General features: G+C 46.5%; 1 long non-coding RNA gene across 1 annotated transcript in view; it reads right to left on the bottom strand.

Moving 5' to 3' along the window:
• LOC133105340 (uncharacterized) overlaps window positions 1-17,099 on the bottom strand; it is a 171,250-nt gene extending 154,151 nt beyond the window's left edge. The window contains exon 1 of the long non-coding RNA XR_009703836.1: window positions 17,011-17,099. This is a non-coding gene — a long non-coding RNA (uncharacterized LOC133105340). The remainder of the gene's footprint in view (window positions 1-17,010) is intronic.
• Between the last annotated feature and the right edge of the window lie 1,146 nt (window positions 17,100-18,245).

Consider the following 18,245-nt stretch of genomic DNA (forward strand, 5'->3'; position numbering starts at 1 on the left):
GGCCACTAGGGATGCTGAGAGCATATACTCATAGAGAATTTCCAATTGCTACCTTCTAAACTAGAGAAGTTAAGGCCTTAGCAATAAGAAGATGAAGGACAAAGGGGAAGATGGTTGATGTGAAAAAAAGTCATGAGAGTTATGGTTGGATTGGGTGGGCATGAATTTGTCTACCAGCAGAATCTGAAAAGGAAAGGAGAGAAAATAAAAGGCTCTTTTTCATGATGGAGAATAAAATTGTGGAGCCCATTATGCTATACGGTCAACCAGGCTCAAACACTGAATGCTCACAGAAAGTGAGTATTGGCTGTCTGTGAAAAGAAAGGAGGAATGGTGCCTTTCACTTGAGGTCCTCAAGTTGTTTGACAATCATCCCTTGGTATCATTCCAGAAAAAGGTCCAGGCCAGGCTTGCAGTTTTAATTTGTAGCCTGGGTCCCATGGAATTGTAGTGCAGCCCCAGACCTGAAAAAGGGTACCTGGCAAAGAATATGTGAATGGCAGGAGGGTGGGGAGGGCTGGCCGATGACGTCCGTGGCTCCTTTGGCTCATGCAATGATCACGGCAGCGTGCTAACTCTCCCCGAATCTCAGTCACACAGCACTCTACGTGAGGAACAGACCCCAGCATCACTCGCTTCTCTGAGGGTACGGGGGGTTTGTTCTGAAAAGCGCATGGTCTCCCTCTGATGTGAATGTCCCACAGGGTTAATCATTCCAACTGAGGTGTTGTGCAAAAGTATGTGGTTGATCACCAAAGCAGCTAATCAAGATCTAGATCATTCTTAGCTTGAAATAAGAAATCTGTGTAGAAAACAGGCTTCCTCTAGCCTGACAGCTGTTGTGCTGGGTGAGTGAGCTCAGGACACATGCGGCTTCTCTTTGGGTAGAACTTTTATTAGCACAGCTGGGAGGCTTATTAAGTAGAAGAACACCGATGCTGTTTGAATCACGCAGCTTTTCCTCATTAGACGTGTGGCCCTGGGTTAAAGTCCAGCCTGATCTGCCAACCTGCCCAAGAACTCTGGCACAAGACGAGGGGTGGGGAATTCAAAATTTATGAATTTGCATAAACCTCCTAGGCTGTACGGGAACTCTTGGGAAGGAGTCTTTGAAGCAAAAATTAAACCCTCCAATGCCAGGATGAAGGATCCCCTCCCACCCCCAACAAAAGTCAGCCCTTTAACTTGTGGACAAGGAGTACTCCAGAGAAGACAGGATCTCATCACGAGGGTGTGAGGGGGGAGGGGAAGACTTATGCCTCACCCTGTTCAAGGTAGTGATTCCCAACTATCAAGGAAGAACTGGGTAAATTCTTGTGTAGCAAGAGCCTTGATCTTGAGTAGAAGACTATTAAAACCATCCAGGCAAAGCAGCCGCATAGCACAGGGAGATCAGCTTGGTGCTTTGTGATCACCTAGAGGGGTGGGATGGGGAGGGTGGGAGGGAGGGAGACGCAAGAGGGAAGAGATATGGGAACATATGTATATGTATAACTGATTCACTTTGTTATAAAGCAGAAACTAACACACCATTGTAAAGCAATTATACTTCAATAAAGATGTTTAAAAAAAAAAAAAAAAAACCATCCAGGCAGATGGTTGGCTTGGCTCCATACCGCAATGGTGTGACTTTCTGTGGGGTTATAGAGGCTCTGTGGAGACCAGATGACTATTTGCTTGGAGGGAAAACCTTCCCCTTGGAGCAGAAGGAGCTGGCAATGTCAAGGCCAAAGTCAGGAAGGCGGAGCCTGGCAGCTGACCCTCTCCTGAAGGAGGAAACTGCAGGGCCTTGCCTTGACCTTAGGGTCAGCACCCTGGCAGTGCTGAAGTTCTCAAAGCAGATGCTGCGGATGGGATCTGAGTCCTTCAGTAGCCCATGTCTGGGTTGTGATTCCACGTCAGTAATGAAATAGTCTCTTGGCCCAAAGAAGGAGACCCCGTTTTCATCAGCCAACTCCTCTACTGACCACCAGCTCCTGTCTGTGGCTATTCAGGGAAGCCCACAAAGCAGGACTCCCACCACCTCCCAAAGACACAAAGCCGTCAGCTGGGTGTGCTTGAGGAGACACCTTCTCATGTGCTCAAACTCTGCCCCCGCTATCTTCCCCATCGCCACCCCCTGCCCCACTCTGCGCCCTGCTTGCCGATGCCCCTCCCCATATCTGCACACGAGGCTCAAACTCACCTGCTGTCCTCCTAGGAGCCCCCCCCACCCAGCTCCTTTCTTATGGCTTGTAGCACTCGAAGCAATTTGTATGTTTCCTCTCCCCTGATGGACTGCAATGCCTTTCTGAAAAGGACTCCTGGCCTGCACCTTGTCTCCTGCAGAGCTGGGTACCATGCTCTGCCTACAGGAGAAGCTTAAGAGGAGCTTGTTGAATGAGAGATCTGAAAAGAGACTCGGAATAAGAGCACTTGCTAGCGGGGCTTGTCCCTTAGCAGGTGGTGACTCTCCCTTGGCCTATGGATACGACCACCAAGCATAAATAGCGTCCCCCCGTGTCCATCAAACCTTTCACCTGGTCCTCACAACAGCCCTTCTCATCTAAATGTGAACCAAACGCAGGGGTGCAAGGGGCCCCTGCCGGGGAGCTGACACGGTGGGGGAACGTGCGGGGCCCAGGGGCTGCACATGGGTGGGAGAGGCCACACGGCCAGGCCTGTAAGCAGAGAGGCAGACAAAGCTGCCTCTTCTCCAGGGCTCTCCGCTTCCCCACAGGGAGCTCTTAAATGCTCAGCTTCGAACTTTCGAGGCCTCTCAGACCCACATCTGGAGGCCATTTCACATCCAGCTCCCCCGTGCCGGCCAAGCAGCCCCTGTTTTACTGCGCTCCCCATCCTCCCCGGGCTGCTCTGGCCCACACTCTCCGCTCCTTGGGGGTGCCAGTGAGAAACGGGCCTGGGGGCTGTGTGAACTCCTGTGCTCTCCCACCTGCTCCCTCCCAAGCCACGAAGCCAGCCGTTTCCACAGCAAACAGTCGTAAACAGGCGGAAGGGGACCAGGACTTCAGGTGCCAGGGGAGGTGTGGGCTGTGGCCACACACGCTCTGCCAGGGCCCATTTTCATACAGATGTTTTTAGCCATAAACTAGGGGGGGAATGCAAAGCAAGAAGCAGGCCAGGTTACTAAGGACGAGGCCTGCAGAGCACATTAGGCCGCAGCTCAGAGGGTGACTCAGAGCTTCCTCAGGTGCTGCTGTCCATGCACAACCAGCTGGGCTGGGGCTGAGGGCCGGAGCCCAGGGAAGCGGGTGGCCAGCCCAGGAAGCTATCTGAGGATGCAGACCTGGTTTGACACACGGAATCACCCCCAGCTCCACAACCTACATGGGGTGGGTCCACTTCCTTCAATTCTAATTAGCACACGATTCCTGAAATATCTCTGGGGTGCCTACTATGTGCAGGTTCTGTGAATCAGACAGTGTCTGCATCTAAGGGTCTCCGATCGTGCAAGGACGATGGAGGTTCACACAACTGGTGACACATGTCGGAATGTGTCTTGTACCAGGACAGAGGGACAACGTAGTAGGTGGGTGGGATTTGGAGGGGTGTCGAAAGGAAAGCACAGGGAAATGTGGGACCAGTGTCTGTGTGTGACAGGTGAGGTGTGTCCTGGGAATGGCAAATAGCTGAGTCTCAGAGTGTGGTACAGCTTTGGCCACAAGCAGGGTGAACAGCTGCTGTGGGAGAAGGTGCTGGATGCATAGGTGGGATCCAGGCCAAGGAAGATCTGCAATGCAGGAATAAGGAAATTGTTCAGTGTTCTAAATGTGGGTTAGTTACCAACTTTTTCATTCACTAATTATTTATTTTTGGCTGCGTTGGGTCTTCGTTGCTGTGTGCGGGCTTTCTCTAGTTGCGGCGCGCGGGCTTCTCATTGCTGTGGCTTCTCTTGTTGCGGAGCACGGGCTCTAGGTGCGCGGGCTTCAGTAGTTGTGGTGTGCAGGCTTCAGTAGTTGTGGCACGCAGGCTCTAGAGCACAGGCTCAGTAGTTGTGGCGCACGGGCTTAGTTGCTCTGCGGCATGTGGGATCCTCCCGGACCAGGGCTCGAACCCGTGTCCCCTGCATTGGCAGGTGGCTTCTTAACCACTGCGCCACCAGGGAAGCCCCAACCTTTATAAATTAAGAGGTTTCATAAGCAAATCAGGGTTCTCATGAAAGTCTGGAAGCTCTTGCACTTTGGCGCCTTAGGCTACACTTAGCTGTGGCTGGGTGGTGGCTGCCCCTGAGCAGGACAAGCGTTCTCCAATCTGCCTTCGTCCTCAGCCCTCCATTTTGTGGCCTTCTGTCAAGTCCCCCTCAGCCTGCTTCCCTCCTTTCTGTCACCTGCTTGCCCTCCACGGGCCTATGAGTGGCCTTTGCTGTAGACCCTGAGGACACGCCATTGGAGGGTGGGGATTTGCTACCCAGACGTGTTTAGGAATATATGTTGAGGGTGGTGATGAGAAGTCTGCAGCCCAGAGACAGCGAGGCCGGTGAGGGGTGTCCCGAAAGAGTTCTTGTGAGGAAAGGCCACAAAAGGAGGAAGAAGCAGGAGGATGGAAGGAAGGGGCAGACCAGGCTGGATTAGGTGCTGGGAGTGACGGAAAGGGAGGAGTTGAAGTGAACTCCAGGATTTCAAGACCAGGATTCAGGGCGAAGGTGGAGTAATTCAAGGAGGCAGATGTGAGAGGCAGAGTTGGGCTTCGGGAGAGGATGGGGAGCTCTGCCTGGGTGCTGGGGCAGGGCAGCCCTGTGCAAATGCGTGGATATGCCAGCCTGGGCTTGCATGCCACAGGATGAGAGACCCCAATTTGGGACTCCCTGCAGAAAGGCGTGCTCAGGCAGCAGCCCACAGAGGCAGGAGGTGGAATTGAGCCGTGCTTCCTCACTTCTCCCTGGCAAGCTCAGCTTCTGCACTGGGAAATTAATCATGACTTGCGCTCTGAGGACCCCTGCCAGGAGGGGACCATCCCTCCGTCAGCACATGCCTGAAAAGATGTGTCACTCAGAGGCCAGAGCCTTGCCCACCTCCATTCTTCAGGCAGGAAGGGAGCAGTGGGCGTGAACGGGTCAGGCTGTGTCTCTCTCTGACTGAGTCACATGGAATAATTTTGTCTCTCGTTCCTCTGAAGCACTCCTGGGGGACAGGGAAGGGCGGGCGCCGTGAGTCATGTGAGCCCCGGGCAGCAGATGGTGGAGGGCAGTGAGTCACAGCTCTGGGTCTTAATCGGAAGCATATTAGTGACTCAAAGAGAATGTGTCCGTGGCTAGGGCTGGGGTGCCCAGCTTGCTAGTGACTGTCCCTCAAACCTTGACAGACGGGGCTGTCACCTGCGGGACTTCTCAGTTCATTCACACCTATTTCCTCCCTGAATCTGTTTCTAAACGTACTTCATTTGTGTGGTTTTTTGGTGACTGTCTGCACCCACCACTGAACTCTGAGAGCAGGAACCGGGTCCTTAGCCTCGAGCCCGTTTAAAATGAACGATTGAATGAACACATGAATGAGTGGCTCTGACTGCTGTTAAAATTTAGTATAATATTCAAGTGTGTCTGCATAGCCTATTATATATATATGCTATTTTTCGTATAAAATATCTTTGGAAGAATACGAACTCACAAGACAGTAATAATAGAGCTTGCTTCCTGGACACAGAGGCTGGGGATAGGAGTCTGAGGTGATAGGAAATTTTATTTTCCTTTATATTTTTATTTCCTCTCTCTCTCTCTCTCTCCATTCTGCTCTTATAGTGAGCCCCCCAAAAAAGTTTACAAAGGGGCTCATACTAATCACATTGCTCCACACCTCTTTCTTCCACTGCGTGACAGGCGGAGGACATCTTTCGTGTGTGTCTGCACGGATTTTGCACCCCTGTGGGGCTGCCGTTTCACATCCTGGCCCTCTTGGAGCCTGCTCTCTGTTGGGTGGACTCCATACTTGGGTTTGGGGATGCTGGCGTGACCCCTTGCCTCTTGGGTGTTGTGTCATTTTCTTGAGGAGACAAAGGCCTGCATGTGGCTGGCTGGGATCCAGCCCTTGGATGTGGAAGCGTGGGGGAAGCAGTGGAAGCGTGGGGGAAGCAGTGGAAGCGTGGGGGAAGCAGTGGAAGCGTGGGGGAAGCAGTGGAAGCGTGGGGGAAGGAGTGGAAGCGTGGGGGAAGCAGTGGAAGCGTGGGGGAAGCAGTGGAAGCGTGGGGGAAGCAGTGGAAGCGTGGGGGAAGCAGTGGAAGCGTGGGGGAAGCAGTGGAAGCGTGGGGGAAGCAGTGGAAGCGTGGGGGAAGCAGTGGAAGCGTGGGGGAAGTAGTGGAAGCGTGGGGGAAGTAGTGGAAGCGTGGGGGAAGTAGCGGAAACCAGTGTTATGCCTTACTGAGGACCCCAGGCAGAAGGAGGATGCAGTCAGGGCTGAGTGACAGGGGAGGTTTCATGCCTATTGCCACCAGTGGAAGGTCTTCTGCCTTCTCCCAATCTTTCTTGAAAGCACTTGGTGGAGGGTCATGGTAAAGAACATGTGAGTGCTTCAAGACTTAGCAATAGAAACTATCCAAAATTAAATAGGTGAGAATAAAGACTCTACTTTTCAACAGTGCTGGAACGACTGAATATCCATATGCAGAAAACAAACAAACAAACAAAATTCAATCCATACCTTGCACCATATCCACAAATTAACTCAAAACAGATCATAGACCTAAATGTAAAACCTAAAACTATAAAATTTCCAGAAGAAAACTTAGGAGAGAATCTTTGTAAATCTGGGTTAGGCAAAGATTGCTAAAAATACAACACTAAAAGCACAACCCATGAAAAAAGAATTGATAAACTCGACTTTATCAAAATTAAAAATCTCTGCTCTTCAAAAGATTCTGTTAAGAGACTAGAGACAAACCATAGACTGGAAGAAAATATTTGCAAAACATAGATCTGATAAAGGACTTGTATACAGATTATACAAAGAGCTCTGAAAGCCAATAATAAGAAATCAAAAGACCTGATTTAAAAATAGGCCAAAGTCTTGAACAGACACTTCGCCAAAGAAGATACATGGATGGCAAATAAGCACATGAAAAGGTGTTCAGCATCATAAATCATTAGGTAAATGCAAATTAAAACAACTACACTGAGATACCACAATACATCTAATAGAATGGCTAAAAATAAAAAGACTGACCGTGTCAAGTTTTGGTGAAAATATGGAAAACATACATTACTGATGGGAATATAAAACAGTACAACCACTTTGGAAAACAGTTTGACAATTCCTTAAAATGTTAAACATGCATCCACTATGTGATTCAACCATTTCACTCCTAGGTGTTTACCAAGAGAAGTGAAAATATACATCCATAATGAAGACTTGCACACAAATGTGCATAGCAGCTTTATTTGTAACAAATATCCATCAACAGGTAAATGGATAAACAAATGAAAGTATATCCATGCAATGGAATACTACTCAGCAACAAAAAAGAATAAACATGGATGGATCCCAAAATAATTATGTTGAATGAAGGAAACCAAACAAGGTAGAGTATATAATTTGTGATTATATTTACATAAAATTATAGAAAATGCAAACAAATCTATTGTGATAGAAAACAGAGAAGTGAGGATTAGGGAGGGTAAGAAGGAGTAATTGCCAAGTGAAATGAGGAAACTTTGAGGGGCAGTGATGGATATGTTCACTCTCCTGATTGTGGTGGTGGCCTCATAGGTGTATACATATGTAAACCTTATCCACTCTCATGCCTTAAATCTGTGCAGTTAATTGTATGTCAATTACATATCAATTAAACTTTAAAAAACAAAATTAAGTTAAATTAAAAAGCAATATATATATATGTATCTCTGATGGAAATTAATCTGAATTTATCAGTCATGTTACTAAATTGAAATGGATTAAACTTGCTGGTTTAAATAGAAATTGTTGGATTGACTGAAAGAAACAAACAATATTCTGTTACATCCTGTTGACAAGAAATACGTAAAAACATGAGGGCTCCAAAGAAACATATTAAAAAAAATAAGTACTCCAAAGGATAAACGTGAGAGGATGGAAAAATATATACCAGTGAAACACTAGTAAAGAGAAATCTTACATTGCTATAGAACTACCAGAAAAAGTAGACTTAGCCGAAGAGCATGTAAAAGGGGAGTTGACAAATCTGTAGTCATAGTGAGTTATTTTAGCACATTTCTCTCATAACTGTTAGATCATAAAGATAAACAACCAGAGGATTTGAATAGCACCAATAATAAAACTGATTTAAATGGATATATGTAGAATTCTGCACTTAACAATTAGAGAATACATATTCTTCTCAGATACACTCAGAACAAATTACTGTCCTCAATTTATTCCTTCCTTCCATCTATCCACTCATTCATCCATCTCTCTACATAGAACATTTCCAAAAATTGATTATGTGTGAGCCAATCAAGTCTCAACTACTTTCAAAGGATCAGTATCATACTGACCATACTACCTGACCACAACATAATTTAGAAATCAGGGATGAAAAGATAACATAAAAACTCTCACGTTCCTGGAAATTAAAATACACACACACACACACTTCACAATAAGTCATGGGTAAAAGAATCATAATGAAAATTAGAAAACTCTTACAACTGAACTATAGTAAAAATACATCAAAAATTTGTGGAATGCAGCTAAGGTAGAAATTAGAGGGGAACCTAATATATATATATATTAGCAAATTAGGAAGACTGAAAATTAATGAGCTAATATCCAGCTTAAGAAAAAGGACAATAGAATAGGTCCTCCAATAGAGAGGAGAGGGAAAGAAACAATAGAATTAAGAGCAGAAATTAATACAATAGAGCACAAAAGTGCAGTAGAGAGAACTAATCAAGCCCATATCTGGTTCCTTGAACAGATGAATAAAAAAATCTCTAAGCAAGATTTATCAAGGGAAAAAAAAAGAGGCAGGCACAAATAAACAAAATTTAAGAACACAAAAATACAAGTAAAAAACAATCAGTATTATGAATAATTTTATGTGAATTTAAAATTTTGTACAAAATAGAGGGGACTTCCTTGGTGGTCCAGCGGTTAAGACTCTGCGCTCCCAATGCAGGGGGCCTGGGTTTGATCCCTGGTCAGGGAACTAGATCCCACACACGTGCCGCAACTAAGAGCCTGCATGCTGCAACTAAAAGATCCCGCATGCCTCAATAAAGATCCCGCATGCCGCAACTAAGACCCAGCACAGCCAAATAAATATTAACAACAACAACAAAATAGATAATCTCCTAGTGAAAATATAAATTAACTATTGTTTAATGAGAAATATAAAACCTGAGTGTACATTCAAATAAACTAAATTGGTGACTAAATAATGGTCTATAGAAAAGAAGAAACCCTCATCAGATGACTTAATAGGCAAGTCCTTCCCAACTTCACACACAGACAAAATCCCATGACTAGAATACCCCTCTTTATTTATTTATTTATTGGCTGCATTGGGTCTTCCTTGCTGTGCGCGGGCTTTCTCTAGTTGCAGCGAGCCGGGGCTACTCTTCGTTGCAGTGAGGGGCTTCTCACTGCGGTGGCTTCTCTTTGTTGCGGAGTACAGGCCCTAGGGTTTGTGGGCTGCAGTAGTTGTGGCACGCGGGCTCTAGATAGCAGGCTCAGTAGTTGTGGTGCACGGGCTTAGTTGCTCCGCGGCATGTGGGATCTTCCCAGACCAGGGCTCGAGCCTGTGTCCCCTGCATTGGCAGGCGGATTCTTAACCACTGCGCCACCAGGGAAGTCCCAATATACCCCTATTTAAAATACAAGCTACACTAGAGTTGAGATGAGTTCCTTCACTCTTTAATGAAGCTGGTAAAACTTGCCATCAGGACAAGGAAAGAGGAAAATAGAATGGAAGATTATAGTTCAACATCACTTATGAATGAGTGCAAAAATCTTGAAAAAAATTAAAGAAATTTATGAATGTATAAAAGAAATTATACTTCATGACCAAGTTTAGCCTAGAATTTAAAACATGAGTCAATATTAGATAATCAATGTAATTCACTACAGTAACATATGAAAGAGGGAAAGTATTTTATTATTTAAATAGATGCAGAAAATGTACTTGCTGTAATTCAACACCCATTCATAGTAAAAATTATTGGCTACCTTGGAGCAAAGGAAATTTCCTTAACCCAACAAACAATATCTATCCCTAACCTGAAGCCAACTTCACACTTAATGGAGAAACATAAGAATGACTCTTGTTAGAATCACAGGTGAGATAAAAGTGCCAGGTCCTGCCCAGGGAAGTGAGATGAGAAAAAGAAATAAAAGTATAAAGAGTGGACAGGGAGAAACAAAGATGTCATTTTTACAGATAACATGACTCTGTACTGTATATAGAATTGGAGAACAGAAATTATTAGAAACTTCAGCATGGTTTCTTAATATGATACCAACACATAAATGGAACACAATATTACCTATGTTTACATTCATCAGCAACAGTGAGGAGAAAAGATTATATTAGAAAAGAGCTAAACCTTACCCAAATAGAGTATTACTGAGGGTAAAGCCAACTGCCCTAATGAACTTCAAATTGTCAGTGACATAACACAATAGAAGTTTCTGTCTTGTTCATGTATTAGTTCAAAGCGGTGGTAGGTGATTCAGAGACTTAGGCTCCTCTCCTTCTGCCTTGTGGGTCCACCCTCCCATAGCATCTCGAAGTCCCCTGCATCCAGCTGGCAGCCAGGGGAGGGGACAGTGGGAGGACACATTCACTTTTCTCATCACGTCCCACCGGGAACACCAGTCTCATGGCCACACTTGGATACCAGGAGGGCTGAGATATTGAGCCTCTGGCTGTGCAACTGCCTCCAGCAAAAACTTCACATGAAGGAAGGGGGTTGCAGACTTGTGCAGGACAACTATCCATTGTCTGTCACAGATTAAAAAATAAGGCACCTAGAAATAAACCTAACCAAAGTTGTTCAAGACTTTTATTTTTTTAAAATGTTATTGAAAGGCACCAAAGAGGATACAAGTGGAGAGAAATACCATGCTCATAGGTGCAAGAAGCCAATATCCTAACAGTGTTAATTATCTCTGAATCAATCTATGTTTTCAATACAATCATAATAAAAATCCACCCCCAATTTTTTTTGTGGAACCTGATAACCAATTGTAGACTCTAACTGAATGAACAAAAGACCCAACATCGCAAAGGTACTTGGAAGAGGAAGGAATGAATTCTTCTGGCCAGATATCAAGACATAAAGTTATAGTAATTACAGCAGCGTGGTATTAGCACATGGGTAGATCCATAGTCAGGTGGAACTTAAGATAACTTCAGAAGTGTCATTCCAAATACATGGCAAAAGGATGAAAACATTTGGTTATCTGGATGGAAAAAATAATACTTTTTGCTACACCAGATATTTCTGCTACACCAAAAGATAATTTCCAGATGGATTAAAGATCTGAATGTGAAAAGCAGAAATTAAAAAGAGGGTTGTAAATTTATATCAAATTAAACAAGACACAGCACAAACTTTAGAGAAAAGTTGAGAATTTTGACTACATTAAAATCAAACATTTCTGTTGCTCAAAAAACACCAAAACCAAAGCAAATATGTTACATATCGGAAGAGGATAACTACCACCCATAAAACTAAGAAAGAATTAATATCCAGAATATATAAAGAACATCCACAAAGCAATAAGAAAAACATAACACCCCCCCCGCAGTGAGCAAAAGAGGAAACCCGAATTGCCATAAGCATATAAAAAATACACAGCCTCTATCTGTTTAGACAAAGGCAAATTAGAACCAGGAGACATTCTACTGCATCATCAGATTGGCAAAATTTTAAAATTCTGCCAATACCAAGCATGGGAGAGGATGTGAAGGAAAGACAACTCAAAAACACCAATGGTGGAGGTATAAAACGATACAAACATTTTAGAGAGCAATTTGGCACTATTTTATAAAATTGAAGCAGCAAATATGTCCTGACCCAGCAACTCTGTTTCTGAGAGTAGATCCCAAAGAAACTTTGCATGTGGACACAGGAAACATGAACAAGAACATTCCCAGCAGCAGTATAGCAAAAACCTGGAAGCAGCCTAAATGCTCATCACCAGGAGAATGGATAAACTAACCGTGATGGTTAGTTTACAGCAGTGAAAATGAATCACTATGCCACTGTCTAACACGGATGAGGCTTAAAACCACAATGTTGAGTGAAAGAAGCAAATGACAGAGGATTAATATAGAATTTAAAATACGAAAGTTTTACTTTTTTAATAGCTGTACCCCTCCCCAATTAAGTTACAAATAGGGTCAGCAAACTTTTTCTGCAAAAGGCAGATATAAATATTTTAAGTGGTGCAGACTACATACAGTCTCTCTCTCTTCCCCTCTCTCCTTCCCCCCCCAACCCTTTGTGGAAAGGTGGGGGGAGGAATAAATTGGGAGATTGGGATTGGCATATACACACTACTATATACAAAATAGATAACTAATAAGGACCTGCTGTATAGCGCAGGGAACTCTACTCAATACTCTGTAATGACCTATACGGGAAAAGAATCTAAGAAAGAGGGGATATATGTATATATATAACTGATTCACTTTGCTGTGCAGCAGAAACTAACACAACATTGTAAATCAACTATACCCCAATAAAATTTTTTTTAAAAAAGCAAATCAAAAGAAAAATCAAAACCATCCTTAGCCTGAGGGCTGTAGTTTGCCGACCCCTGGGCTACATCAACCCCCCTTTCCCGTTGGGTAGCTGGTGTCTCTCAGTGATAACTTGGCCAGATGTCATTTCTTTCTGGCATCTTTGATGACCGAGCAGTCTCATTTCAGTATTTTAGACTCAAACGGATTTATTTTAAAACTTCAAATCAGGCTTAACTCAGAACTCAACTCCCCGCCGCTGTGCAGGGGGACGGTGTCTGCAGCCTAGCTGGCTGGAAAACTAGGAAAGGGTCTGCTCCTCACACACTCTGCCTTTTGTTCTCTCTTTGAACTCCCTCTCCGCATCCCCTTCAGGCGCTACACCCCCCAAGACTTACTCTCTGGCCCTCCTGGATAGAGCTCCCTGGGAGGGCAAGGAGATTCTGGATACATGACTGGCCCATCCTCCTAGGTTGGGAGGGGTTGTCCATGGCTTCATTTGGGTTCTGGGTGCTTCTGGCCAATGCTGGTGGTGCTGATGAGGTGACGGTCTCTGCAGAGATGGTGCTCAAGGCTTTCTGGGGCTCCCGGTCGGCACCCCCAGTCCCTTCTGTAGCTAGGTCCCAAAACCCTCCTGAGGGCAGTGGTGTCTACCTCCAGCCCTGCCAACAACGCACACCCACAAACGCGGCTCTGGCTCGGGCCTCCATCACTCCCAGCTGCCTCCATTGCTCCGGCTCTCCGCTAACCCCAGTGCTCTGGGGTCTGTGTAGATCCCGGGGACCTCCAGCTTGTCCTTCTGGACTCTCTGGGGGCAACAGAATCGGTGTGGGGTAGGCCACCCCATCTTCCTCTCAGACATCCTCAGCCTCTGTCGCCTGGAGCCCTCCTGGCAAGGCCTCTGCCTTTGGAAACTTCTAGAGCAGAGGTAGGCACTGCTCTCGGGGGTCAGAGGAACCTGTCAGGCACCCTCTTCTTCCCATGGTGGGGGAGGACTGCATCAGACACTTGTTCCCAGGCTGCCCCCGAGGCTCCTCTTGCTGCGGCTCCAGCGGCAGCCCCAGGGCTGGCTTCGGGTCTGCGGCTCAGTGAATATCTGTCCAGCCTGGGACCAGGCCACCAGCCTCGCTTTGCTGCAGACACTTCAGTATCCCGGCGTCCCGGACACTCCCCTCCTCAGGATGCAGGGGAGGAGCCTTTCGGCATGAGCTCCGACCTCCGTGCACACGGTCCTGCCTTCCCTCCCTGAGGCCTCTGGCACCTTCCGGCACCGCCAGCGGGTAGGATGGGCAGAACTCTAGGTGTTTGGTGGAAGGCAGTCTCTTCTTGAGTCCGCAGGGAGGGACTGGACCCCCGGTAGGTGGATTTCTGAACCCAGAATATGGGATCCTCAGAACCCCGTAGCCCCAGCTTTGGTGCCTTGGCTGCAACTGAGGAAAAATCGTACTTGGCCTCTTGTTTCCATCCACTGGCACTCACTCCGGTGTGCCTGACCCCGCCTTCCTGAGCTGTTCTCCCCAGTGGTGATGGGGGGGGTGTGGTCAGCGTATGCAGAGGGAAGGGCACCCCAGGCCCCCAAGCCTGGCTCTGCCACGTATTAACTGACGGATAATAATACCCCCCTCAGAGATGCGATTTGAGGATGAAATGAATTAATACTTGCGAAGAGTTTAAAACGATGCCCGGCACAAAGTGAGTGAATTCTAAAAGTTTGCTGTTAATCTCATCACATTGAATAAGCCACCTCACCTCTCTGAGCCTCAGTTGCTGGCCTGTAGAATGAGGTTCTAACACGCCACGGTGGGATTCGAGGATTAGCTGAGAGCCAGCGCCCGAGCCCAGTAAACGCTAGCTCCCTTCTACCTGCCTCGGCTTCTGCTATTGTCAGTTTAGCAAGCCAGGCCTCAGAGCAATAGGGTTTGTTTGGATGAGCGGGAGCTGCTGTCCCTGGAAGGCACTGTGCTAGGCAGGCCAAAGCACCATACGGAGTAAAAGGACCAAGATCCATCTTTGCTTGACTGGAAGCAACAGGAGAAAAGCATTATGGCGCCTTAGTGCCTTCCGTCCACTGGGATGAATCCTGGGCAGGCAGGCACAAGGCTTGGGTTCCGTGAACTGTTGTACAATATTTGGCAGGAGCCTGAGGCCTCTCTTGGCTGCTCTGTGTATTGAGAGAGGCAGGTGATGTGCACCTCCATCTGATTCTGGCCAGTCACTCCCCCTCGACCCCATCCAGTGCCCATTCTTCCTCTCTCATTCTAATGCTCTCTCATCAACCTTTCATCTTGATTACAGTTTTCTTGGGGTTGTTTTGGTTTTTTTGTTTGCTCATGGCACCAGATTTTGTTATTCTCTGGCCCAGCATATTCATTCCTCCCAGAGGCACTTCTCTGCTCTGCCTGGAGAATGATGATGAAGTGACATCTCCATGGAAACAGATGTTGATCCCACATTTGCTTAGCGGATGTGCTGCAGGATGATGTAAGCCATGCTCTGGTTTCCAGAGGGGCTTGGTATCCTTTGATGTGTCTGTACTAATGGGGCTGGGGTTTCTTCCCTTGCTTCTACTCTTTTTATGTAAAAGTAAAAAGCAAAAAGAATGGGAAATGTACCTTCTTTGGGAGGAATGCTTTTGTAAGGAGAGCAAAGTGTTGGGAGTTAGAACTGGGTGTGAATCAGAGGTAAGATGATGAAGGTGACAGATTTCTCTGGAGAAACAGACTGGGGGAACCTTGGAAACTGTCCAGAAGGGGATGCTGCTGGCTAAGGAATACTCAGCTTTTCCACCCCACTGTAAGGTGCTATAGACCTTTCACCTTGGACAGCCACTGCTCCCACCAGAGCAGCCCTGCTATTTGCCTGGGGCAAGAGCACAAATAGAGGCCACACACCATGCTTCTAAATACTTAAAATCATAAACCAAGTCAACAGATTGTTAAATAAAATACATTCTATCCTCTGACATTGGCAACTGTAGTAGCAGAATAATGCCCACCCCAAAGATGTCCATATCCTTGTCCCCAAAACCTGTAAATATGTAATGTGGCATTAAGGTTGTAGACAGAATTAAAGTTGCCAATCACCTGACTTTATGATTATACATTATATCCTGGATTATCTGTGTGGGTCTAATGTAATCCCCAGGGTCCTTAAAAATGAAAGAGGGGGCAGAAGAGAGGGTCAGAGTGATGAGGTGTGAGAATACTCTACCAGCCGTTATTGGCTTTGGAGATGGAAGAGGCCACAGGCCAAGGAATGCTGGTGGCCTCTAGAAGCTGGAAAAGGCAAGGAAACAGATTCTCCCTTAGAGCTTCCAGAAAAGAATGCAGTCCTGTTGACACTCAGTGAGACTTCTGACCGACGCATGAACTCTAAGATAATAGATCTGCGTGGATTTAAACCACTAAGGTTGTGGTAACTTGCTATAGCCGCAATAGGAAACTAATATAATAGTCGTGCCATGATGGCCGTGGGGAGGGGCACAGACAGAGGAGGGCCATAGGGGGTCCTGCTAACTGGTGTGGCCGGGAGAGGGGCCTTCTCGCCTGCATCTAAGGGCAGAACTGGTATTATCATAGGAGAAAAAAGAAAATCATTTCCTCCCGTTTCCCTTCTTCAGTAGCCCTTTCAAACCAAGACAAAACAAAGGAAAAGCCCAAACAAACCAAACTAGCCAAAACCTTCACCATAAAGCCAAAGCCAGCTCTCCAACTGGTAGGAGGGAGGAGAGCAGTTCCCCTGTGTTAGAAAAGATGGTGGGGCCTCAGGCCCTATTGGACGCCCTTGCGTATCTGACTTTACCATGAACTAGCCCCAACCTGGTTGTGCCTCAGGGTTTTCCCCTGTGAGATGGGACTCAGAAAGTATACCAAGTCAGGATGACTTCGCCTTTCTTTCCCCTCACCTCTCTTGCAGTTTAGTAAATTGTCTTGCTTAGCTCTGAGGGGTGTGTTCTGAGCAGTCAAGAATCGCAAAGGAATTGGTGGTAAACGTTCTCTCCTCTCTCTGTGGATGTCCCATGTCCTGCAGGTCCAGGGTGCATCCCACCTCCTCCAGGAAGCCCTCCCTGACCTCTGCCATCCATGCTCATCTGCAGCACTTTCTGGCTGCAGCCCTTTCACATCCTTGTTTTCTTCTCTGTGAATAGTGACACATTCTGCATATTTAGTATAAACGCATCTGTTCGATGACTATTTCACGCCTCTAATCCCAAACAGGTGAAGCACGACGCTAGGCACATTGCAGACCTCGCCAAATCATTGTCAGACAGTTGATTATCAGTTAAAGTATTCAAGGCCCAGAACACCTGGTTACAAATTCAAATCAAAGCCTGAAATAATTTGTAACGCGTAGGTTTACCTCCTCTGCTGAGAGCCATGGCTTGTTTGACTTCTTGCTTTTATAGCCTCCCGGACTCCTTCCCTGAGTCTACTTGAATATCACCACGTAGACTCATCCTTGCCGCAGTCTCTGGGTGGACGCTTTCCTAAGATGGGGAGAATTTAAAGTTCAGTGGCTCGGGGGATTTGTCCTGGAGCCAGCCTGGCTAGTCCTTCTCTGGCCTTGATCTCAGGTCTACTAACAGGCTTTATTCTGAAGGCCATGTCCTGCCTCCGGCTACTGTTCTAGTTGCCTCTGGACACCCGGGGCCTCGACACCTGCCTGGCACACATTCTGTTTCCTCTACGACTCACCCTGGATGGAGTCTGGGGTCCTGCTCCTGAGGCCCTGTGCCCCCTGTGTGACCTTCACGTGTCTCCTGCTGTCGGAATACCTACTGACCTGCCTGCCAGGACACCCACTCGGCACCTCTAGCCAGCTGCCCTGTCATAGCCACCTGCCTGTCCCCTCTTCTCTGTATACACGGTGGCTTCCTAACAGGATTGACTACCCTCCTGCCTGCTCTAGGTCTACCCCCTCAAACCTCACCTTACCTGGTGCCAGTATAGCCTTCAGGTGCAGACTCTTCCTTGCTTGGCTCTGGCTTACATCTTTATTCATTTATTCATCCACGTAGCCACTCACTCATCCAGCAAATATGTGCTGAAAGCCCGTTCCGTGGCAGGCAGTGTGCTGGAGGTTGGGCTCTGTGCTCCAAAAACTCACCAGCCTCTGAGCCTGAGGCTTCACACAATGCCCCTCCCTGAGGCTCCACGTGGGGAAATTACCTTGAATGACGGGTCTGATTGTGGCCACCTGTAGTGCTGTTTATAACAATTAAATTGATAACACAAGGCAGAACAAGAGAGATTAGATTACACTTCTAATCCTGATAGAATTCTTTGGTATAGTAAGAACTCATAGTAATAAACAAATTAAGCCATACGAGCTACAGTTAATTTTTAGTTATTTAATTTAACATGTGCCACAAGTCTTTCAAGAAGTCCTGGTTGAGACCTCTTTACATCCAGGAGTCCAAGAGGAATTGTCTTTAGTCAGTTATAGTTCAAGACAGCCTGGTGATCCGTGTGAGTGACAGCGAGACAGCTGGACCCATTTCATAATGGACACAGTGCTAAGGCATTATTGTTCCTCCACCATGAAGTCAAACTAGAAATCTGAGCATTAAACATCTTAATAATAAAAGTGTGGCA

The sequence above is a fragment of the Eubalaena glacialis genome, chromosome 14 (assembly GCF_028564815.1).
Source record: "Eubalaena glacialis isolate mEubGla1 chromosome 14, mEubGla1.1.hap2.+ XY, whole genome shotgun sequence".
Lineage (NCBI taxonomy): Eukaryota > Metazoa > Chordata > Mammalia > Artiodactyla > Balaenidae > Eubalaena > Eubalaena glacialis.